The sequence below is a fragment of the Stegostoma tigrinum genome, unplaced genomic scaffold, assembly GCF_030684315.1.
Source record: "Stegostoma tigrinum isolate sSteTig4 unplaced genomic scaffold, sSteTig4.hap1 scaffold_91, whole genome shotgun sequence".
Taxonomy (NCBI): Eukaryota; Metazoa; Chordata; class Chondrichthyes; order Orectolobiformes; family Stegostomatidae; genus Stegostoma; species Stegostoma tigrinum.
Window position 1 is genome coordinate 641,161 of NW_026728816.1, and position 25,829 is coordinate 666,989.

At 44.9% G+C, this 25,829-nt stretch overlaps 1 pseudogene; it reads right to left on the bottom strand.

Moving 5' to 3' along the window:
- The window catches only part of LOC132209404 (utrophin-like), a 159,795-nt pseudogene that overhangs the window by 89,148 nt on the left and 44,818 nt on the right, over window positions 1-25,829 (bottom strand).

The following is a 25,829-nucleotide window of genomic DNA, read 5'->3' on the forward strand; positions in this document are numbered from 1 at the left end:
TACCTGCCATTGATTGTTCCACTGCCATCCCTGCTACGGTATTGAACCATTGAACTTTGGCCAGCTCCACCCTCATAGCTCCATAGTTCATACAATACTGACACTTCCGATTCTCCCTTCTCCGTCTCAAATTGCTGATTAAAAATTATTATATTATCGTCACTACCTCCTAATGGCTTCTTTACTTCAAGGTCTCTGATCAAATCTGGTTCTTTGCACAACACCAGATCCAGAATTGCCTCCTCCCTGGTGGGCTCCATACTGACTCTGCATCTCCTGATTCTATGTCTCCACTCACAAGGGGCTGAAGATTTTATATTTCTTTACATTCATAATTTCATATTTTACTATTTTTTATTTCTTTATTATGTCATATTTCTTTACTTCTGACTATTTTAAATACGACATGTTTTCTTATGCTACATCAGTGACGACATTTCAAAAGCAGTTTAGCTGCGTATAAACTACATTTTATGCCTGAGTCCATAAAATGTGCTACATAAATGCAGTTCTTTCTTTTATTAACTTCTGTAGTTGTGTGTTTCTTTGCCAATGGAGGATTGGCTACAATTTCGCAGAGTAACATAAGTGAAATACATTTCCTCTGACAAAATTCCAAAACAAAGTTACGAAATTAGAATAATAAAATATTGGCTGTTTGCAACTGAACACTGTAGATGACCAAAGGTCACTTAGTCAGTAAAGTACCAATTAAGTATGTTCCCGACATGGAGAATACAAATGAAAACTATGGTAATGTTCATAGGAAATTGGACAATGTTCTATTTTATGATCATAGCAATGCCATATCATCAACACATGTTTTAATAGATAATAAGGCACTCTGGGATATTTATTCATTTGCTTGATATTCTCAAGATCATCTTCGCAAATCCTGTGAACAGGGACCACTGAACAGCTTACTTAAGCTTTTTTTACACCTATAATATTTTATCCCTCTACCATCGATGTTCGTTTGCAGCAAGATGAGTTGACAGGGGGCTTTACAGCTTTAATTTGTACAGCTATGTGTCCAATGTTTATAAATATCTGTCTGTAGCTAGAATCTATGCAGTTGTCATAAATAGGCATTCTTGTTAAGAACAGAAATCTGGACTGTGGTCTCCATCAGTTTGGATCTAAAAGACAGGTAAATTAGGGAAATTTACATCCTTTTCAAAATCTTCCACATTGGGATTACTCTGCAAACAGCAGGCTAGAATTACAGCATGGTACCCTTCTGAACGTAACACCTGAAATCACTAAAGTAAGAAAAAATGAACATGGACTCTATGTGTTAAGGTTACACAAATCCACGAGCTACAACATGGGGAAAAATACAATGGATGCTATTTTTAATGAACAGTGTGTCAACATCAACTATTCTGTCCCAGAGTGAAATCTGAGAAATGAAAAGTGAAAACTGCCGGGTTAGAAAGTTCCAGCTACGTGCTTACCTGATGGAAATGCATTGATTGTGATATTAATATATATATGATTGTTAAATGAGAATACTGATGAATTTTGCTTATTGTTTCTGTGATGATCTAAACAATCCATTTGTCAACACAATAAAGTAGATATTCTTATTGTAAAACACCCCTGAAAATCCAAAGAAAATTTCAAGAGGGGCCAAATAAGTAGCGTTGGGAAACAAAGAAATGCCAGAGGAACTGAACAAATATTTTGCATCAGTCTTCAGGTTGGAAGGCACCAGTAGTAGAACTTTAAGGGAGTCTGAAGCAGAAGTGAGTGTGGTGGCCATCACAAAGCAGAAGGTACAGGGGAAGCTAAAGGGTCTGTGTGAAATTTGTACATTCTCCCCATGTCTGCACGGGTCTCGGACAGGTGTTCTGATTTCCTTCCACAGTCCAAATATGTGCAGGCAAGGTGGATCAGCCATGGCAAATGCGAGCTTGCGGGGAAACAGTACAGGGCTGGGTCTTGGTGGGATGTTCTTTGCAGAGATGGTACAGACTCAATGGCCTCTTTCCGCACTGTAGGAATTCTATAATTCCGAGAAGACGGTAAATTACATGGACCAGATGGACTGCCCCCCAGAGTTCTGAAGGAGTTCAGTGAGAAGACCACGCAGGTATTGATGATCTTTCAGGAACTACTGGAGTCAGGGTGGGTCCCAAAGGAGTACAAAATGGCAAATATAACACCCCTGTTTAAAATGGAGGGAGGCAAAAGGTGAGAAATTATAGACTTGTTAGCCTAGCACTGGTCATTAGGTCAGATTTTAGAATCCATTATTAAGGATGAGACCGGAAAGTACTTGGAAGGACATGGTAATACTTGGAAATACATGCTAAATTGGGCTGAGAAAACACAACTTTGTCAAGGGAAGGTCTCTGTTAGATTCTTTGAGAAGGTAACCAGTGAGTGAAAAACAAAAGAGAGCCATTGAACTTTATCTGTTTGGATTTCCAGAAAGCCTTTGACAAGGTGCCACACAGGAGGCTTCAAAATAAAAAAAAATGAGCTTATGGTGTTAGGGAGTAGGTACTGGCATGGATAGAGGATCGGCTAACTGGCAGAATGCAGAGAGTGGCAATAAAAGGGTCTTTTTCAGGATGGCAGCCAGCAACTACAGGAGTTCCGCACTCATCAGAGTTCAGACAACAGCCATTCACGTTATACATCAGCAATCTGGACAAAGGAACTAATGGTATTGTTGTCCACAGGGCGTTGTTGCTAAGTTTGCAGATGACATTTCGATAGGTGGAGAAGCAAGTAGTGTTGAGGAAGTGGGGAGGTCACAGAGAGTCTGTAGAGAAGTGGCAGTACAGGCATAGGCTATTTTCTAAATGGGGAAAGGCTTCAGAAATCTGAAGCACAAAGATGACCCAGTTCAGGATTCTTTTAACATGCAGGTTCAGTTGGCAGTTGGGAAGGCAAATGCAATGTCAGCATTCATTTCAAGACGGCAAAAATACAAGAGCAGAGATGTACTGCTGAGGCTGTGTAAGGCTCTGGTCCCAGTGCATTTGTAATATTAAGAGCAGTTTTTGGCCATCTATCTAAGGAAGATGTGCTGGCCTTTGTCAGGGTCGAGAGGAGGTTCTCAAACATAATCCTGGGGATGAAGGCACTGTCATGTGAGGAGTGGCTGAGAACTCTTGGTCTGTACTCGATGGAGTTTAGAAGGACGAAGGGGATCACACTGAAGGTAATTTAGGCCTGGATAGAGTGGACATGGAGATGATGTTTCCACGAGTAGGAGAGGCCAGGACCTGAGGGCACAGCCTCAGAGTCAAAGGGACCACCCTTCAGGATGGAGATGAGGAGGAATTTATTCAGTCAGAAAGTTGTGAATCTGTGGAACTCGTTGATGCAGAAACCTGTGGTGGCCAAGTCAGAGTTGATTTCAGGCATAGATAGATATATTCTTGCTTAGTATGGACACAGGAGAATGGGATTGAGAATGATAGATCCCACTCAATGGGCTGAATGGTCTAATTCTGTTCTTCAATCTTCAGGTCTAAAACACTGGAATGAATCAGTTCAGTGTCATTTTTATTGCACTGCAAGGACAGTATCTCTCCAAAACACCTAACAAATTTTCTCACTCTGTTGTGGCAAACCTATTCAATAACTAGCAACAATGCTCCTGTTGTGCCTCTCTCAGCCGACGCTAGTTAGTTCTCCCGCTCATCGTAACTGGACCATCCCGGTATTACTGTCACTGGTGCCACGTTTAATGGATATTGTGAACCAGTAAAATGCTCAGAATCCAGAACTGCCTTATACAGTTCATAGCATTTGTCCGAGACAGGGCAGGAAAGGGGAAATTAGCAACTTATTTTACAGTTAGGGGCCTGGAGGTCCTGGTGGATGGATTGGTGCAGTGGAGGACTGTCCTCTTTCCCAAGGACAAGCACAGGAGACCACGACACAAGACTCGGCCAGACTGATCTGAGGCTGTCCAGTGTCAATGCAGTCTCAAACACCGAAAGAACCATCCAGCAGTGCTGCAAGATCAATGACCTCTGCTCCAACAGAGGAAGAGCCTCATTGTTCTGTGCTACCTCTGCAGTTCCTACTATCTCTGAAGAGATTTTCTTTCTCTTCTCCCACAGCAGTCTTGGAAACAACTGGGGATTTGTTCACTTTTAAACCAGCCAATAATTTCAATTTCACACTGCATCTTCCTGCTTTATACAATTCAATGCTCCTCCTTGAAGGGAGGACAGATGGGAGGCACTTGTCTACTGTATCAATGCCCTTCACTTCCAAACACAGATTGCCCCATCACCCCTCGTACACCACGGTTTCTAATTGGCCCTACTCTTTCCCTGGTTATTCTCCTGCTTGATATGCCTGTAGAATATCTTGATATTCTTTCCAATCTTGGCCACCACCGTTTCTTCACGCTTCATTTTTATACGTCACTAGTCATCCATTCATTTGCTCCCTTTGCACTTGTCATAAACATGTCCTGAACATTCCTCAAGATCCAGGGTTCTCCAGGCTTGTTGATCATAAATTTCACCCAAAACGGAATATAACTGGCCTTTACTCTCCCAGTTCCTTTTCTGGACGTATCCAACTATACAGCTGTAGATTCGCCCGCAAGTCACTTCCCAAAATATTTTACCCAGATCCTGCCTTGTTTCAATAAAATATGCCTTACCCTAAGCCAAAAACATTTGTTTTAAACAGATCTCCTCTCCCATGTTGAAAAGTCTGTTGTCATGGTCACAGGGACTTATGCACTTCGCCACTGTCACCCTGAACACTGGCTTTGTGTCCCAGAAATAGGTCCAGCATTGCACTGTCCCTTACAAGCTCGTCTACATGTTGATGTTAAATCATCTCTCAAATGTATTTAAAGAATTATTTCCCAAGTCAAACTTTTATGTTATCTCAATTAATGTTGTGAAGTTCAAATCCCCTAATATAATCTTGATTTTATAAGTTTCTCACCCCTCAGTGAATTACCTGCTCTTCCATTGCCCACTGCTTGCAGGCCTCTCGCTTAAATTCCTCACCACATTAGCAAACCCTCATGCAAGGATTTTGGTTCCTTTCTGGTTCAGCTGCAGACTAGCCCACTTGTAGAGGATATACCATCCCCACAAATTGTCCTTCAGATCCAAGTGTCTAAATCCCCCCCCAAACACAAACACTTGAGCCAAGCATTCATCTGTTTTCTTCCCCTTTTTCTTGCCTTCTCAGCATGTGGCACCAGGAATAATCCAGAGATTACAACTTTACAGGTCCTGCTATTTAACCCACTGCCTAGCTCTCGGAACGCTTGATGCAAGACCTCATCACTCATCTTACCAATGTGTACATTGAGCTGTGTCTTACGGTCCTCCTCCTTCAGGATACGCTGAATGACATGGTTGACCTGGTTAACACGCCATAATGGAGTCACATCAATGACTGTGAAAAATCTCGTCCACCCAGATTGTCGCAATGGGCAAAAAAGCACACCAATGTGTCTACTTCCCAGGAGGCTAAGGCAATTTAAATATAAAGGGCAACTTTCATTGATGTACCAGAGAAAGCATCCTATCTGGATGCATATCACAGCATGGTATGGCAGCTGCTCTTCCGAAGAAAACAACAAACTCCAGAGTCATGAAAATAACATAGTCCACCATGCAAATCAGCCTTCCATTCATTGAATCCACCTATACTTACCGCTGCCTCAGGAAGGCAACTGACATAATCAAAGGCCTTTCTCACCCCACAATTACACTCTCTTCTACCCTTTTCTGAAGGGAAGATGTCAAAAAGTTAGTATTCACGTGTGAACAGATCCCAGAACAGCTTCTTCACCGCTGTTCCTGCACATCTGAATAGAACACTTAAAATTTTAAATCTAATTTTGATCTCGCTCTCTGTAGCTGTCACTATGTTCCATTTCACTAATGCACCTTGTATGGTATGATCTGTCTATACTGCGTGCATAGCAAAACTTTTCTCTGTACCTAGGCACATGTGATAATGATGGCTCAAATCAAATTGACTGTGTGCAAGAGAGAGGTGAGCATATGATTGTGTTCAAGAGTGCAAAGACAGTGCATGAAAGTGTGAGCGTGCGCACGACAGAATGTGTGCGCCAGTGACTGTGCTCGAGAGTGTGTAAACGAGAATCAGCACAAAAGGGAGTGTTACAGCATGCATGAGGGAGTGAGTGTGTCTGTGAGAGCGAGTGAGCTTGAGAGGAAGTGAATTTGTAAGCCTAAGTGTGTGAGGGAGAGTTTTGTGGGAGTGTGCGTGTGTCTGTGTGTTGAGAGTATGAACAGTGGCAAAAGATCCTACGACAGGGCATGCAAGTGTGCCACGGAATGTGTGCAAGACCATGCATGATTATGTGACAGTATGGACTATGAATGAGTGAGAATGTGACTGTGTGCCTGTGCGTGCGTGTGTGCCTCTGTGTGTGTGTCTGTGTCTGTGTGTGGACAGTACGTTTGTGCATGAGGGATAGGATATGTATGTGCAACATAGTGTGACCGTGAACTTCTGTTTGTGCCTGAGTGAAGTGTTGGGGGAGAACAGGGAGAGGAGAGATACAGACAGAGAGCGAGAGAGACAGTGTGTGAGAGAGAGATGAGATGAGGAATAAGAAATGACGAGCAGTCAATACCTGGAGCTAAAAGAGAACAGTATGTGAGCGTTAAGAGAAGCCGCTGGATGTAATATGGAGGCTATTGTTTTACTGATTGTACTAAGTGAAAAGCAAGTGTCACCTCCTGGTGTTAGGGGACAAGAGATGCGCATTAGAGAAGGAGATATAGTCAGCCTTGTTATAGACAGCAGACACGTTGCAAAAGCATAGAAACTGAAATTAAAGCTTTACTGTCCATGTGTAAAGAGGTGAGACAAACATGACCAGCCGATATTGTACCTTTGCGCTCAGTAAGATCATAGAATCATGAATCAGAGAATCCTTACAGCGTGGAAACACGTCCGTCAGCCCAACATGTCCACACTGCCCCTCACAGCATCCCACCCAGACCCATCCACCTATAACTCATCTAACATACACATCACTGAACACCTTGGGAAATTTAGCATGACCAATCCACCTACGTTGCACATCTTTTGACTGTGGGAGGAAACTGGAGCACCCGGAGAAAACCCATGCAGACACATGGAGAATGTGCAAACTCCACACACACCAAAGGGTGGAAGTGAACCCAAGTTGCTGGTGCCGTGAGGCAGCAGTGTTAACCAGAGCCACTGTGGTCTTTATTATGCCAATTAAACTGCAAGCATTTTTTTTAAAGAAAGGAAACTTACCATTGTCACAGGATGTGAGGGCTTTCAATTTTCTATCAGCTTTGAGAACTTTATCCATGTCTGTCTTCACAAGAGCAAGGTGATGGCAATGGTGAGAGACTGGTTAATATTCAGCAGCTCGCCGTGCAAAAAATTAGCGGCACTTTCATTGCTTTTTCCCTCGGGGCATAACAGAAAGACAAGTAGAAGGAAAATATTCTGCCTGGAAGTCAGTGGTGAGTGGGGTTCCACAGGGCTCTGTCCTTGGGCCTCTACTGTTTGTAATTTTTATTCATGACTTGGACGAGGGAATTGAAGGATGGGTCAGCAAGTTTGCAGACGACACAAAGGTCGGAGGTGTCGTTGACAGTGTAGAGGGCTGTTGTAGGCTGCAGCGGGACATTGACAGGATGCAGAGATGGGCTGAGAGGTGGCAGATGGAGTTCAACCTGGATAAATGCGAGGTGATGCATTTTGGAAGATCGAATTTGAAAGCTGAGTACAGGATTAAGGATAGGATTCTTGGCAGTGTGGAGGAACAGAGGGATCTTGATGTGCAGATATGGAGATCCCTTAAAATGGCCACCCAAATGGAGAGGGTTGTTAAGAAAGCATATGGTGTTTTGGCTTTCATTAACAGGGGGATTGAGTTTAAGAGTCAGGAGATCTTGTTGCAGCTCTATAAAACTTTGGTTAAACCGCACTTGGAATACTGCGCCCAGTTATGGTCGCCCTATTATAGGAAAGATGTGGATGCTTTGGAGAGGGTTCAGAAGAGGTTTACCAGGATGCTGCCTGGACGGGAGGGCTTATCTTTTGAAGAGAGGTTGACTGAGCTCGGTCTCTTTTCATTGGAGAAAAGGAGGAGGAGAGGGGACCTAATTGAGGTATACAAGATAATGAGAGGCATAGATAGAGTTGATAGCCAGAGACTATTTCCCAGGGCAGAAATGGCTAGCATGAGGGGTCATAGTTTTAAGCTGGTTGGAGGAAAGTATAGAGGGATGTCAGAGGCGGGTTCTTTACACAGAGAGTTGTGAGAGCATGGAATGCGTTGCCAGCAGCAGTTGTGGAAGCAAGGTCATTGGGGTCATTTAAGAGATTGCTGGACATGCATATGGTCACAGAAATTTGAGGGTGCATACATGAGGATCAATGGTCGGCACAACATTGTGGGCTGAAGGGCCTGTTCTGTGCTGTACTGTTCTGTTCTATGTTCTATGTTCTATTACAGTCCTTTCCTAAGCCACGAGTTTGCAGACACTCTGAACGAGGCTTCCCCCATGATGGTTTGTATTCCCTGCGCTGGGCTAAAACCCACCCATCCTTGCCAGTGGATTTCACTGCTGACTGCCGTTGCTGACCTCCATCAGGCACGACAGGCTTTGCCACATTAAGTACTCTCTTATCTTATTCCTTCTTCAGGCTACATCAATCTGCCACTGACCTGCCCATCTGACCGATGACAAGATTGGAGCAGACAAGGGGACCTGGTAAAAGGTGTTTTAAGATTTTGAAGGGCATAGAAAGGATAACTGGAAGCTGCTTTTTCCATTCGTTGACATGAACTCACTGACTGAAAGTGTGGCTGATTCAGAAAGTGTCTGAATATTTAAGCAGTATTTAGATATTCACTTCTGTTGCCGTAGGCTCCAGGGCTATGGGTCAAACAATCAAAAAGGAAATCAATGTACTGTGAGTTCAATGTAGACAGATCTTTGTTGAGTAGTGCAGTAATGACAGATCGCACGGCCTCCTCCTGTGCAACAAACATCCATGACTCAATAATTACACAGCTTTTCTTTGAGGCATTTCTCCACTTGACTGATTCTTTGTAAAAGCAAGGCCGACAAAATAAATCCTTTTATTAAAAGCTTCCATCTCACTGAGAAAGCTTCAGGCCAATTTGATAATCTGCTCTGAAAATTCTGCTCATATTTTGATAGTTATGAAAAATTCTACTATCAGGGCTGTCACAATCCACAACATTCGAAATCAATCAACAATATTCTAGAAAGATGATCATTTGCCTATCCAACGAATTTTAACTGGTGTTTTTAAAAAATAGAGAAATAAATCTAGATCTGTCAAAAACTAATCAGTTCTTCCTTGGACCATACCTGTACAGACCAGGTTTCAATGAAATATGCCCATTAGTTGTGAGATACATTGTTGACAACAGAACATCAAATGGGGAAAAACATGACCTCACATTAAGTGTTATCACTGCTGCAAGTGAGCAGTAGATTCATACAGCACTTCTGAATATTTTCCAAGTATTCTAATGATGAAAACATTATTGGTAACAAAAACAGCTGCTAAGTTGGTGTCGTTGAGAAGCAATGGCATCATACAGATGTAGTGCATCATTTATCCAGCAGGAATGCACAGTGCAGGTTCTGTAAAGACCACGCTATAACTAAACATTAATAGTGGCAGTGACTAAATAGAGAAATATACTAAGACAGCAAACCTTTTGTTAAACAGTACCCGTGGTACCAGGAATGTGCTGAGTAATCAAAAATTCCAGTTGATCAATATTTCCACACACACAAAAAACACACACTCAATAATAGGAACATAATGCACGGGATATACGCATCACTGTTCTCCTTCATTTACAGCATAAATAACTTCAGCAATGATGCAACTTTGCCTTAACTAAAACTTAATGGCAGAGAGCCTTCTCACTTGCACCCTCACCAGACATCACAGAGATGATGAGAATACAGTAAACATCTGGTGTGTAATTTTTGTCACTTTATTGAGTGGGCTAGTTTGTTAAACAAAGTTTACGTACAGTTAAATCTACAGTTTACATGTGTATCAGCAATGATAGATTTAGTACTTACACTTGTATTTTTTCCTCCAGATGACCCTTGGACAGACACATCAAGCCAATTTTCAAAGAAACACTCTGATTCTTCCACTCATACCCCTGGAAAAGGAAGTTCCAGAATGTCACTGACTGACTTTACTTATTTGAATACAGCATAAGATACATAGAACATCGAACAGTACAGGCCCTTCAGCCCATGATGTTGTGCTGAACTTTTACCCTAAACCTCAGGTCTATCTAACCTCCACCCCTATCTTGTATTAACACCCATATGCCTGTCTAATAGTCACTTAAATGCCCCTAATGAGGTCGACTCCACAACCCACTCCAGCTGAAACAAAGAAATCTTTGAATTGTCATTTGTCAGACATGTATTGAATCAAAAAACAAATTTCTCACTTCCACAGATTTCTACAGCATGTTAATATGATTTGTGAAAGTTAATACTTCACCCTTTTATTTTACAAATACAACTTCAAACAAAATGCTACTGTATAGAACTTCTATGCTGGCATTTGTGCATATGCCATTTCAGTTTTGTGATCTGTTTCTATGCAACGAGTGACAAATACTTTGATTAAAACGGTTGAGAGCAGTATATGTGAGATTTAATACCATGCTTTATCTGCAGATAGTTCATCTGCAGGTAGTTATTCATGAGGCTCAACTGATATCATGTCTTAGGGGAGCTTGTGGCCTCCGGGTTAGGTACCGTTTGACCATTGCCTACTGGTCACTAGTTGAGTGGAAAGAGAACTACTGGCTGCTATCCATTTTCAACAAGTGATCACGATAATCTACCTGTGTTTCAACGTCCCATCAACATGCAAGAATTGTTGTTCGAAGAGTCTTCTGTGTAACAAATAGGAGCAGAATCAAGATCAACCATGTTGTTTTCCCTCTCTGAACAAGCTGCCAACATCATATATAAAGGGACAGTCGTCATCATTCTTATACAATTAACTTTTACAATGGACAACAGGTGCAGGAGTAGGCCATTCGGCCCTTTGAGCCAACACCACCATTCATTATAATCATGGCTGATCATCCACAATCAGTATCCTGTCCCTGCCTTATCCCCATAAAGATAGTGGAATCAACGGTTAAGAGCTCTATCCATCTCTTTCTTGAAACTGTCCAGAGACCTGGCCTCCACTGCCTTCTGGGGCAGAGCATTCCACATATCCACCACTCTCTGGGTGAAGAAGATTTTCCTCAACTCTGTTCTAAATGGCCTACCCCTTATTTTTAAACTGTGTCCTCTGGTTCTGGACTCAACCATCAGCAGAAACATGCTTCCTGCCTCCAGAGTGTCCAATCCTTTAATAATCTTATACGTCTCAATCAGACTTCCTCTCATCTTTCTAAGCCATTAGCTTTCTTCACTGCCTGCTGTACCTGCATGCTCGCTTTCATTGACTCATGTACAAGAATACCTAGATTGCGTTTTACTTCCCCTTTACCAACTTGACTCTATTTAGATAGTAATCTGCCTTCCTGTTCTTGCCAGCAAAGTGGATCACCACACATTTGTCCACATGAAACTGCATCTGCCATGCATCCATCCACTCACCGAGCCTGTCCAAGTCACCCTGCATTCACATAACATCCGGCTCACATTTCACACTGCCACCCAGCTGTGTGTCAGGAGCAAATTTGCGAATATTACTTTTAGTGCCTTCATCAATATCATTAATGTATATTGTAAATAGCTGCGGTCCCAGCTCTGAACCTGGCGGTCCCCCACTGATCACCGCGTGCCATTCCGAAAGGGACCCATTTATCACTACTCTTTGCTTCCGGTCAGCCAGCCAATTTTCAATCCAACTCAGTATTTGGCTCCCAATAACATGTGCCCTAATTTTGCTCAATAATCTCCTGTGTTGGACTTTATCAACGGCTTTCTGAAAGTCCAGGTACACGACATCCATTGGTTCTCCCTTGTCCATCTTCATAGTTATGTCCTCAAAAAATTCCAGAAGATTAGTCAAGCATGATTGCCCCTTTGTAAATCCATGCTGACTCTGACCTATCTGTTACTGCGATCCAAATGGTAATAATTTCATCTTTTATAATTGACTCCAGCATCTTTCCCACTACTGACGTCCCGCTAACCGGTCTATAATTTCTTGTTTTCGCTCTCCCTCCTTTCTTGAAAAGTGGGACAACATTAGCCACCCTCCAATTCGCAGGAACTGATGCTGAATCCACAGAACATTGGAAAATGATTACCAATGTGTTCACGATTTCTAGAGCCACCTCCTTAAGTACCCTGGATTGCAGACCATCAGGTCCCGGGGACTTATCAGCCTTCAGACCCAACCGTCTATCCAACACCATTTCCTGCCTCATGTAAATACCCTTCAGTTCATCCATTACCCTACGTCCTTCAGCCACTATTACATCTGGGAGATTGCTTCTGTCTTCTCGAGTGAAGACAGATCCAAGGTACCTATTCGACTCTTCTGCCATTTCCTTGTTCCCATTAAATAAATTCACTCGTTTCTGTCTTCAAGGGCCAATTCTCGTCTTAACCATTTTTTTTCCACATACCTAAAAAAAGCTTTTACTATCCTCCTTTATATTTTTCGCCAGTTTTCCTTGGTACCTCATTTTATTCTCTGCGTATTGCCTTTTTAGTTATCTTCTGTTGCTCTTTAAAAGCTTCCCAGTCCTCCGGCTTCCCCACTCATCTTTGCTCTGTTATACTTCTTCTCTTTTATCTTTATAGAGTCCTTAACTTCCCTCGTCAACCACAGCCACCCCTGCCTCCCCTTCGGTTCTTTTTTCTTCTTTGGAATGAACTGATCCTGCACCTTTTGCATTATATCCAGAAATACCTGCCATTGTTGTTCCACTGCCATCCCTGCTACGGTATTGAACCATTGAACTTTGGCCAGCTCCTCCCTCATTGCTCCATAGTTCCTACAATACTGACACTTCCGATTCTCCCTTCTCCCTCTCAAATTGCTGATTAAAAATGATCATATTACGGTCACTACCTTTACTAATGGCTCCTTTACTTTGAGGTCCCTGATCAAATCCGGTTTATTGCACAACACCAGATCCAGAATTGCCTCCTCCCTGATAGGCTCCATACTGACTCTACATCTCCTGATTCTATGTCTCCACTCGCAAGGGACTGAAGATTTTATATTTCTTCATATTCATAATTTCATTTTTTTAACTATTTATGATTTCTTCATTTCATATTTCTTTACTTCTGACTATTTTAAACACTACACATTTTCTTATGCTGCATCAATGACGGCATTTCAAAAGTAGTTTCGCTGCCTATAGAGTACTTTTTATGCCTTAGACCATAAAATGTGCTACATAAATGCAGTTCTTTCTTTTATTAACTGCGGTAGTTGTGTGTTTACGCAGAGTAGCATAAGTGAAATACATTTCCATGACAAAATTCCAAACCTAAGTTACTAAATTAGAATAATAAAATATTGGCTGTTTGCAACCGAACACTGTAGATGACCAAAGGTCACTTAGTCAGTAAAGTACCAATTAAGTATGTTCCCGAAATGGAGAATACAAATGAAAACTGCGGTAATGCTCTTAGGAAATTGGACAATGTTCTATTTTATGATCACAGAAATGCCATATCATCAACACTTGTTGCAAAAGATAATAAGTCACTGTGCGATATTTATTCATTTGTTTTATATCCTCAAGATCATCTTCGCAAATCATGTGAACAGGGACCAGTGAACAGCCTACTTTGCCTTTTTTTTACACCTATAATATCCATGTTTTATCCCTCTCCCCTCGATGTTTGTCTGCAGCAAGATGAGTTTACAGGGGGTTTGACAGCTTTAATTCGTACAGATATGTGTCCAATCTTTGTAAATATCTGTCTGATGCTAGAATCTACGCAGTTGTCATAAACAGGCATTCTTGTGAACAACAGAAATCTGGACCGTGGTGTCTATCAGTTTGGATTGCAAAGACAGGTAAATTAGGGAAATTTACATACTTTTCAAAATCTTCCACATTGGGATTACTCTGCAAACAGCAGGCTAGAATTGCAGCATGGTACCCTTCTGAATGTAACACCTGAAATCACTAAAGTAATAACTTCCTTGGAAATGAACATGGACTCTATACGTTAAGGTTACACAAGTCCACGAGCTACAACATGGGGAAAAATACAGTGGATGTTATTTTTAATGAACAGTGTGTCAACATCAACTGTTCTGTCTGAGAGTGAAATCTGAGAAATGAAAAATGAAAACGCCAGGTTAGAAAGTTCCAGCTATGTACTTACCTGATGGAAATGCATTGATTGTGATATTAATATATATATATATAATTGTTAAATGAGAGGACTGATGAATTTTTCTTATTGTTTCTGTGATGATCTAAACAATCCATTTGTCAACACAATAAAGTAGATATTGTTATTGTAAAACACCCCTGAAAATCCAAAGGAAATTTCAAGAGGGGCCAAATAAGTAGTGTTGGGAAACAAAGAAATGGCAGAGGAACTGAACAAATATTTTGCATCAGTCTTCAGGTTGGAAGGCACCAGTATTAGACCTTTAAGGGAGTCTGAAGCAGAAGTGAGTGTGGTGGCCATCACTAAGGAGAAGGTACAGGGGAAGCTGAAGGGTCTGTGTGGAATTTGTACATTCTCTCCATGTCTGCACGGGTCTCGGACAGGTGCTCTGATTTCCATCCACAGACCAAAGATGTGCAGGCAAGATGGATCAGCCATGGCAAATGTGAGCTTGCGGGGAAACAGTACAGGGCTGGGTCTTGGTGGGATGTTCTTTGCGGAGGTGGTGCAGACCCAATGGTTTCTTTCCGCACTGTAGGAATTGTATAATTCCGAGAAGATGGTAAATTACATGGACCAGATGGACTGCCTCCAAGAGTTCTGAAGGAGATAAGTGAGAAGACCATGCAGGCATTGGTGATCTTTCAGGAATTACTGGAGTCAGGGTGGGTCCCAAGGAGTGCAAAATGGCAAACATAACACCCCTGTTTAAAATGGAGGGTGGCAAAAGACGAGAAATTATAGACCTGTTAGCCTGGCACTGGTCAGTGGGTCAGATTTTAGAGTCTATTATTAAGGATGAGACCGGAGAATACGTGGAAGTACATGGTAAACTGGGCTGAGAAAACACAACTTTGTCAAGGGAAGGTCTCTGTTAGATCCTTTGGGAATGTAACCAGTGAGTTAAAACCAAAGAGAGCCATTGAACTTTACCTAATTGGAATTTCAGAAAGCCTTTGGCAAGGTGACACACAGGAGGCTTCAAAATAAAAAATGAGCTTATGGTGTTCGAGAATAGGTACTGGCATGGATAGCGGATTGGCTAACTGGCAGAATGCAGAAAGTGGGAATAAAAGGGTCTTTTTCAGGATGGCAGCCAGCAACTACAGGAGTTCCGCAGTCATCAGAGTTCAGACGACAGCCATTCACGTTATACATTAGCAATCCGGACAAAGGAACTAATGGTATTGTCGTCCAAAGGGGGTTGCTGCTAAGTTTGCAGATGACATTTCAATAGAACAAGTCTCACGTCTGTCGTGTGCAAGGTGTTAGAAAGGATTCTGAGGGATAGGATTTAAGACCATCTGGAAGAGCATGGCTTGATTAAATGCAGTCAACACAGCTTTGTGAGGGGCAGGTCATGCCTCACAAACCTTATCAAGATCTTTGAGGATGTGACTAGAAAAGTTGATGAGGGTTGAGCTGTGGATGTGGTGTATATGGACTTCAGCAAGGCATTTGAGAATGTTCCCCATGGTAGGCTCATTCAGAAGGTCAGGAGGAATGGTATACAGGGGAACTTAGCTGTCTGGATACAGAATTGGCTGGCCAACAGAAGACAGCGAGTGGTAGTAGAAGGAAAATATTCTGCCTGGAAGTCAGCGGTGAGTGGTGTTCCACAGGGCTCTGTCCTTGGGCCTCTACTGTTGGTAATTTTTATTAATGACTTGGATGAGGGGATTGAAGGATGGGTCAGCAAGTTTGCAGACGACACAAAGGTTGGAGGTGTCGTTGACAGTATAGAGGGCTGTTGTAGGCTGCAGCGGGACATTGACAGGATGTAGAGATGGGCTGAGAGGTGGCAGATGGAGTTCAACCTGGATAAATGTGAGGTGATGCATTTTGGAAGGTCGAACTTGAAAGCTGAGTACAGGATTAAGGATAGGATTCTTGGCAGTGTGGAGGAACAGAGGGATCTTGGTGTGCAGATACATAGATCCCTTAAACTGGCCACCCAAGTGGACAGGGTTGTTAAGAAAGCATATGGTGTTTTGGCTTTCATTAACAGGGGGATTGAGTTTAAGAGTCATGAGATCTTGTTGCAGCTCTATAAAACTTTGGTTAGACCGCACTTGGAATACTGCGTCCAGTTATGGTCGCCCTATTATAGGAAAGATATGGATGCTTTGGAGAGGGTTCAGGAGGAGGTTTACCAGGATGCTGCCTGGACTGGAGGGCTTATCTTATGAAGAGAGGTTGACTGAGCTCGGACTCTTCTCATTGGAGAAAAGGAGGAGGAGAGGGGACCTAATTGAGGTATACAAGATAATGAGAGGCATAGATAGCGTTGATAGCCAGAGACTATTTTCCAGGGCAGAAAAGGTTAACACGAGGGGTCATAGTTTTAAGCTGGTTGGAGGAAAGTAGAGAGGGGATGTCAGAGGCGGGTTCTTTACACAGAGTTGTGAGGACATGGAATGCGTTGCCAGCAGCAGTTGTGGAAGCAAGGTCATTGGGGTCATTTAAGAGACTGCTGGACATGCATATGGTCACAGAAATTTGCGGGTGCATACATGAGGATCAATGGTCGGCACAACATCGTGGGCTGAAGAGCCTGTTCTGTGCTGTACTGTTCTATTTTCTGTGTTCTATGTTCTATGATAGGTGGAGAGGCAAGTAGTGTTGAGGAAGTGGGGAGGTCACAGAGAGTCTGTGGAGAAGTGGAAGTACAGGCATAGACTATTTTCTAAATTGGGAAAGGCTTCAGAAATCTGAAGCACAAAGATGACCCAATTCAGGATTCTTTTAACATGCAGGTTCAGTTGGCAGTTGGGAAGGCAAATGCAATGTCAGCATTCATTTCAAGACGGCAAAAATACAAGAGCAGAGATGTGTTGCTGAGGCTGTGTAAGGCTCTGGTCATATTGCATTTGGAATATTAAGAGCAGTTTTTGGCCATCTATCTAAGGAAGGATGTGCTGGCCTTTGTCAGGGTCTAGATGAGGTTCTCAGACATAATCCTGGGGATGAAGTGAGGAGTGGCTGAGAACTCTGGGCCTGTACTTGATGGAGTTTAGAAGGATGAAGGGGGTCACACTGAAGGTAATTCAGGCCTGGATAGAGTGGACATGGAGATGATGTTTCCACAAGTAGGAGAGACCAGGACCTGAGGGTACAGCCTCAGAGTCAAAGGGACCACCCTTCAGGATGGAGTTGAGGAAGAATTTCTTCAGTCAGAAAGTTGTGAATCTGTGGAACTCATTGATGCAGAAAGCTGTGGAAGCCAAGTCAGAGTTGATTTCAGGCATAGATAGACATGTTCTTGCTTAGTGAGGACACAGGAGGTTGAGAATGATAGATCCCACTCAATGGGCTGAATGGTCTAATTCTGTTCTGAAATCTGAAGGTCCAAAACACTGGAGTGAATCAGTTCAGTGTTATTTTTATTGCACTGCAAGGACAGTATCTCTCCAAAACACCTGACAAATTTTCTCACTCTGTTGTTGCAAACCTTTTCAATAACTAGCAACAATGCTCCTGTAGCGCCTCTCTCAGCCGACGCTCGTTAGTTTTCCACTCATCGTAACTGCAAGTGTTTGCCACCACTGAAACATCCCGGTATTACTGGCACTAGTGCCATGTTTAAAGGCTATTGTGAACCAGTAAAATGCCCAGAATCCAGAACTGCCTTATACAGTTCATAGCATTTGTCCCAGACAGGGCAGGAAAAGGGAAATTAGCACCTTACTTTACAGTTGGAGACCTGGAAATCCTGGTGGATGGATTGGTGCAGTGGAGGACTGTCCTCTTTCCCAAAGACAAGCACAGGAGGCCACGACACAAGACTCGGCCAGACTCATCTGAGTCTGTCCAGTGTCAAGGCAGTCTCAACCACCAAAAGAGCCATACAGCAGTGCTGCAAGATCAGTGACCTCTGCTCCAACAGAAGAGGAGCCTCATTGGAGATAATGGGAACTGCAGATGCTGGAGAATTCCAAGATAATAAAATGTGAGGCTGGATGAACACAGCAGGCCAAGCAGCATCTCAGGAGCACAAAAGCTGACGTTTTGGGCCTAGACCCTTCATCGGAGAGGGGGATGGGGAGAGGGAACTGGAATAAATAGGGAGAGAGGGGGAGGCGGACCGAAGATGGAGAGTAAAGAAGATAGGTGGAGAGAGTATAGGTGGGGAGGTAGGGAGGGGATAGGTCAGTCCAGGGAAGACGGACAGGTCAAGGAGGTGGGATGAGGTTAGTAGGTAGATGGGGGTGCGGCTTGCGGAGGGAGGAAGGGATGGGTGAGAGGAAGAACAGGTTAGGGAGGCAGAGACAGGTTGGACTGGTTTTGGGATGCAGTGGGTGGGGGGGGGGGGGAAGAGCTGGGCTGGTTGTGTGGTGCAGTGGGGGGAGGGGACGAACTGGGCTGGTTTAGGGATGCAATAGGGGAAGGGGAGATTTTGAAACTGGTGAAGTCCACATTGATACCATATGGCTGCAGGGTTCCCAGGCGGAATATGAGTTGCTGTTCCTGCAACCTTCGGGTGGCATCATTGTGGCAGTGCAGGAGGCCCATGATGGACATGTCATCTAGAGAATGGGAGGGGGAGTGGAAATGGTTTGCGACTGGGAGGTGCAGTTGTTTGTTCCGAACTGAGCGGAGGTGTTCTGTAAAGCGGTCTCCAAGCCTCCGCTTGGTTTCCCCAATGTAGAGGTAGCCACACCGGGTACAGTGGATGCAGTATACCACATTGGCAGATGTGCAGGTCAATCTCTGCTTGATGTGGAATGTCATCTTGGGGCCTGGGATAGGGGTGAGGGAGGAGGTGTGGGGGCAAGTGTAGCATTTCCTGCGGTTGCAGGGGAAGGTGCCGGGTGTGGTGGGGTTGCAGGGCAGTGTGGAGCGAACAAGGGAGTCACGGAGAGAGTGGTCTCTCCGGAAAGCAGACAGGGGTGGGGATGGAAAAATGTCTGGGGTGGTGGGGTCGGATTGTAAATGGTGAAAGTGTCGGAGGATGATGCGTTGTATCCGGAGGTTGCTAGGGTGGAGTGTGAGAACGAGGGGGATCCTCTTCGGGCGGTTGTGGCGGGGGCGGGGTGTGAGGGATGTGTTGCGGGAAATACGGGAGACGCGGTCAAGAGCGTTCTCGATCACTGTGGTGGCAAAGTTGTTGTCCTAGAAGAACTTGGACATCTGGGATGTGTGGGAGTGGAATGTCTTATCGTGGGAGCAGATGCGGCGGAGGCGGAGGAATTGAGAATAGGGAATGGAATTTTTGCAGGAGGGTGGGTGGGAGGAGGTGTATTCTAGGTAGCTGTGGGAGTCGGTGGGCTTGAAATGGACATCAGTTACAAGCTGGTTGCCTGAGATGGAGACTGAGAGGTCCAGGAAGGTGAGGGATGTGCTGGAGATGGCCCAGGTGAACTGAAGGTTGCGGTGGAAGGTGTTGGTGAAGTGGATGAACTGTTCGAGCTCCTCTGGGGAGCAAGAGGCGGCGCCGATACAGTCATCAATGTACCGGAGGAAGAGGTGTGGTTTGGGGCCTGTGTAGGTACGGAAGAGGGACTGTTCCACGTAACCTACGAAGAGGCAGGCATAGCTGGGGCCCATGCGGGTGCCCATGGCCACCCCCTTAGTCTGTAGGAAGTGGGAGGAGTCAAAAGAGAAGTTGTTGAGGGTGAGGACGAGTTCAGCTAGGCGGATGAGAGCGTCGGTGGAGGGGGACTGGTCGGGCCTGCGGGACAGGAAGAAGCAGAGGGCTTTGAGGCCATCTGCATGCGGAATGCAGGTGTACAGGGACTGGACGTCCATGGTGAATATGAGGTGTTGTGGGCCAGGGAATTGGAAGTCCTGGAGGAGGTGGAGGGCGTGGGTGGTGTCACGGACGTAGGTGGGGAGTTCCTGGACCAAAGGGGAGAAAATGGAGTCCAGATAGGTGGAGATGAGTTCGGTGGGGCAGGAGCAGGCTGAGACGATGGGTCGACCAGGGCAGGCAGGTTTGTGGATTTTGCGAAGGAGATAGAAACGGCCGTGCGGGGTTGGGGAACAATGAGGTTGGAGGATGTGGGTGGGAGGTCCCCTGAGGTGATGAGGTCGTGAATGGTGTTGGAGATGATGGTTTGGTCACGTGGGTGTGGGGTCATGATCGAGGGGGCAGTAGGAGGTGGTGTCGGAGAGTTGGCGTCTGGCCTCAGCGATGTAGAGGTCAGTGCGCCATACTACCACTGCGCCACCCTTGTCTGCGGGTTTGATGGTGAGGTTGGGGTTGGAGCGGAGGGAGCGGAGGGCTGCCCGTTCTGCGGGGGAGAGGTTGGAGTGGGTGAGAGGGGTGGAGAGGTTGAGGTGGTTAACGTCTCGACGGCAGTTGGAGATGAAGAGGTCGAGGGAGGGTAGGAGGCCTAGGGGTGGTGTCCAGGAGGAGGACTTGTGTTGGAAGCGGGTGAAGGGGTCAGTGGAAGGAGGGTTAGGTTCCCGGTTGAAGAAGTAGGCACGGAGACGAAGATGGCGGAAAAACTGCTCTATGTCCAACCGTGACTGGTATCATTGGTCTGTGCTACCTCACATTCACACTCTCTCTAATTCTGCACCACCCTTCAGCACAGCTCATGTAATACCATTCTCACCAAAGCATTCAATGTCTGTCTTCACTTGCTCTCGCCTACTTGAGGGCCCAAGGCTATTAATCCTCTATGTTCTCTGTGCCTCTTGCTCTCACCCAGGAGACCTCACCTCCCTTCCCAAACATACATGAGCACTAACAAATGCACCAGCTCATTTCATCTCACTCAATCACTCCCTTTGTTTCATTCCAGGAAAAACAGCCCACCGTAGGGCAGAAAGAGCCAACACAGGTAGTGAGGTGTCTAACGTTTGACTTCTCACAACCTATGAGGACAGTGTCCTGACCATGATCATCCTGAGCAGCCAACTGATTGCATCCAAGCCCCTCGAGTGATATCAGACAATGCCCTGGAGTTACCTCGATCTGCTGCCTGGAACTGCCTCCCTTGACTACAGACCATTCCCCTCAGAACCTGAAGAACGACCATGTGGTTGGAGACAATGCAACGCGTTCTGTGCTTCTGCAGCTGGCACATGCTGCAGGTGTGAGATCAACATATCACGGGGCTAAACGGCAACACACCCACTCCTTTGATTGATGACTGCTGACAAACATGACAAGCTGTCTGGCTTTGTCTCGATGCCAAAAGGTTAATCAACATACTAGTGTTATGAGTCTGAGAGATGTGGCGGAGGGGGCAACCCATAAAAAGACAAAGCAAATGAAGACAAGGCAGAGGAGCTGTTAGCATTCATGCAGGGACAAAATGAGAGTGGAGAGCTCAAGCAAGGTGTCCTGATGTGTAACGTGGCCCAATACACGAATGGGTGCCTGTCCCTGCATATAAAAGTGCCCTGGCAGTAGCACTGCAATGAGGGGGGCTGCTGCAATCCAAAATGCAGCAATGAAGTACAGAAGAGTACTGAAAGCAGATCTGAGATGTGCCATGATGTGCTGAGGCTGGAACATGCCACATGTCAAAACTGTGGACATGGGGTGCTACTGATGGGTGTGGCTGCAGATGCTGGTGACTACTGCCCAAGTTGGAGGTCCAGAAGAGCATTGAGCAATGTGCAAGCATCACACACCCACTCAGAATTTTATTTCGCTAATTCTGAGCGTCTAGTTTCTGTCTGGCAGGTACAAAAATGGAATAAGTATTAATGAGGGCGGTACTCAGAAATAATGCATGCCGTTCAGTGCTCCCTCGCGAGAATTTCAGCTTAATATCTACAATTTCACTGGAAAATGCAACATTTTAGTTTTGACACCCTGAAGCACCTTGAGCCGCTATCAATATGAAGGGTACGTACCTAATGAAGAATGTCAAAATTGACAGTCGCAATAACGATTTAATATTGGAACACACCTCATGCAAACAAAGCTCAATTTTATATAAATGGAAAATTGGAGGTGATTTGGGGTGGATAGAAGGACACCGGAGGTTTAACCCTGGACGTTCATCTCCAAATCCTAGAATTATATCCAGCTTGGACTGAAAGAAAATAAAAATCTCTCCACTTGCAAGGATTCCCCAATATACTGTCACAGTCTTAACACATTTCCAAGTGAAGTGCATAACATTATTCCTAAATGGAGCTTACTCAACAATCTGACTGAGATAAGCTGAACGACAATTAGTCTGGAAAATACCACAATGGCACAGTTAATGCTCTTCAAGATACTGGCTAGGTTAAAAAGTCTCAGTTACGAGATAGACTGGTATGCTGGATTTGTGTTTCTTGTAGCAGAGGAAGCTGAGGTGGGGGTCGGGAAATGATTGAGGCAGAAAAAATTATGACAGGCCCTGGCAGAATACATTGTGAGAATCCTTTCCCCATGGCACATGTGTCTAAGACCAGATGGCACAAGTTTAAGGTGAGGATTAAATGCTTTGGAGGAAGTCTGAGGAAAAGCTTTTTCATCAACAAAGTGGACATTTGGAGCACGCTGCCTGAGAGGGTAGTTGAGGCAGGTATTCTCAACATTTAAAAAGCATCTGGGATGAGCATTTAAAATGCTAGGTCAAAGGAGGCTAGGGACCAAGTGTAGATAAATGAGATTAGTGTAGTTTGGTGTTTGTTGGGAGGCATAGACATGGTGTTTCTATGCTGTATGACTCTACGAGATTGAGGGTCACATAAAAACTTATTCTGCATCTGGCTGTTTATTCCTTGACATTAACTGGATGATGTTCATATTGTGTACTTTATACACGTCTTTCTCCAGCACTCACATTTGTCACCGTGAAGAGCATTACAATCAGAGTGTCAAGATGTCTCCATGATCCTGTACAGATTTGACCAAATGGAATCAAAAGTATATGGTCGGCACAACATCGTGGGCTGAAGGGCCTGTTCTGTGCTGTACTGTTCTACGTTCTACGTTCTATATCAGTTTCAATTTTGTGATTTAAAACAAAAGTCGCTAAAACTTTCAACTACTTTATCACTTGCACTGAAATGAAATTAGAACATACTGAAACCTTATGTCAACAATACTAGGATTGATTTTAATCAGTTGACAATCTTCACATTTACTTAACTGATCAAAATCCAAAATGTAGGATGCAGTTTAATGCACCTTAGGACAATCTAAACATACTACATTCAAGTGTAAATCATACATACGTATCAAAGACGTTCAGCAGCCAGTTCAGACACATGTTGACACAGAGTGACACATTGACCTAGTCTTTGTGATTTTGTTCCAAACCATCATAAATGGACGTTAAACAGTTGATTACTTCAGTTACATTTAGAAGTTGCTCGTTTTGTGTCAATTTGTGTCGATCAAAGACGTGTTGTGCTGTGTGCAACTCCAACAGATCCACTACAAAGGAGGAAGAAAACTAACTTCGATTACAGTTTTAACTTATTGAGCTATCAAATAAAATTAATTCCTTTATTGGGCCGACAAATAAATACAATGATTAAGAAAAGTACTCTGGAATGATGGAAACAGGCCATTTCCTTCTCAAATGCAATATGTCAAATCTAACGAGGGAACCGTCAGTGATAATGTATGGTTTAGAAGGGGTGGACGCTAGGAAGTTGTTTCCGTTAGGCGGGGAGAGTAGGACCCGTGGGCACAGCCTTAAAATTAGAGGGGGCAAATTTAAAACTGAAACGAGACGACACGTCTTCAGCCAGAGAGTGGTGGGCTTGTGAATTCAGGCAGAGATCAACAAATTCTTGATCTCAAAAGGAGTCAAGGGCTACAGGGAGAGTTGAGGGAAGTGTCGTTGAAATGCCCATCAGCCATGATTTAAATGGCAAAGTGGACTTGATTGGCCGAATGGCCTTACTTCTACTCCTATCTTATGATGCTGGTCATATTCTGTCGTTTGATTCAGTAATTTCTGCAGAACAATGGTGGAGGAACAGCAGCTTTATAAGTTATGAAGCCCTCCTTTATATTTATGAAGCAGGACTCAGAACAGTTTAAACTAAAACATCAATCTCTTTCAACCGACGTGCATTCTCATTACACCCAAATCTAAAGTACAATCGAATTGGCTCTTGACTCGTTTCAAATAGTGGATCTTACAACCCCTATTTAACTTCTGGTAATCAGCATTCTTTTAAATCACACTCGGTCGCAGCTATTAAGTGTGTTAATCACATGTTCTTGTTAATTTTAAAAAGGTCTCTGTCTGCCTGCCTCTGACTGTCTGTCTGTCTCCGACTGCCTGCCTCCGCCTGTCTGCCTCTGTCTGTCTGTCTGCCTGCCTGCCTCTGTCTGTCTGCCTGCCTGTCTGTGTCTGACTGTCTCTGCCTGCCTGCCTGGCGCCGCCTGCCTGCCTGTCTCTGTCTGACTGTCGGCCTGTCTCTGTCTGACTGTTTGCCTGCCTGTCTCTGTCTGACTGTCTCTGCCTGCCTGCCTGTCTCTGTCTGCCTGCCTGTCTCTGTCTGACTGCCTGCCTGTCTGTGTCAGCCTCCCTCTGTCCGTCTGTCTGCCTGCCTGCCTGTCTGTGTCTGACTGTCTCTGCCTGCCTGCCTGGTGCCGCCTGCCTGTCTGTCTCTCTGTCTCTGTCTGACTGGGTGTCTGTGTCTGACTGCCTCTGCCTGCCTGCCTGTTTCTGTCTGACTGTCAGCCTGTCTCTGTCTGACTGTCTCTGCCTGCCTTCTGACTGTCTCTGTCTGCCTGTCTCTCTCTGCCTTGGCCTGTCTGCCTGCCTGCCTGCCTCTTTCTATCTGACTGTCTTTCTATCTGACTGTCTTTCTATCTGACTGTCTTTCTATCTGACTGTCTCTGCCTACCTATCTCGGTCTGACTGCCTCTGTCTGCCTGCCTGTCTCTGTGTGACTGTCTCTGCCTGCCTGACTGTCTGCCTGACTGACTGTCTCTGTCTGTCTGTCTATCTGACTGTCCGTGTCTGCCTGCCTCTGTCTGTCTTCTGACTGTCTCTGCCTGACTGTCTGTCTATCTGCCTGGCGGCCTGTCTCTGCCTGGCGGCCTGTCTCTGTCTGACTGTCTCTCTCTGCCTGCCTGACTGACTGCGTGTCTGCCTGCCTGCGCGTCTGTCTGACTCTCTGCGTGTGTGCCTGACTCTCTGCCTGCCTCTCTATCTCTGTCTGCCTCTGCCTGTCTAACTGTCTGTCTCTGTCTGACTGTCTCTGCCTGCCTGACTGGCGGTCTCTGTCTGACTGTCTGTCTGTCTCTGCCTGCCTCTGTCTGACTGACTGCCTTCTGACTGTCTCTGTCTGCCCGCCTGCCTCTGTCTGCCTCGGCCTGACTGTCTCTGTCTGCCTGCCTGCCTGACTCTCTGCCTCTGTTTATCTGACTGCCTGCGTCTCTGCCTGACTCTCTGCCTCTCTGTCTGACTGTCTCTGCCTGCCTGCCGGTCTCTGTCTGCCTCTGCGTGCCTGCCTGCCTGCCTGTCTCTGCCTGCCTCTCTGCCTATCTGTGTCTGACTGTCTGTCTGCCTGCCTCCATCTGCCTGTCTGCCTCCGCCT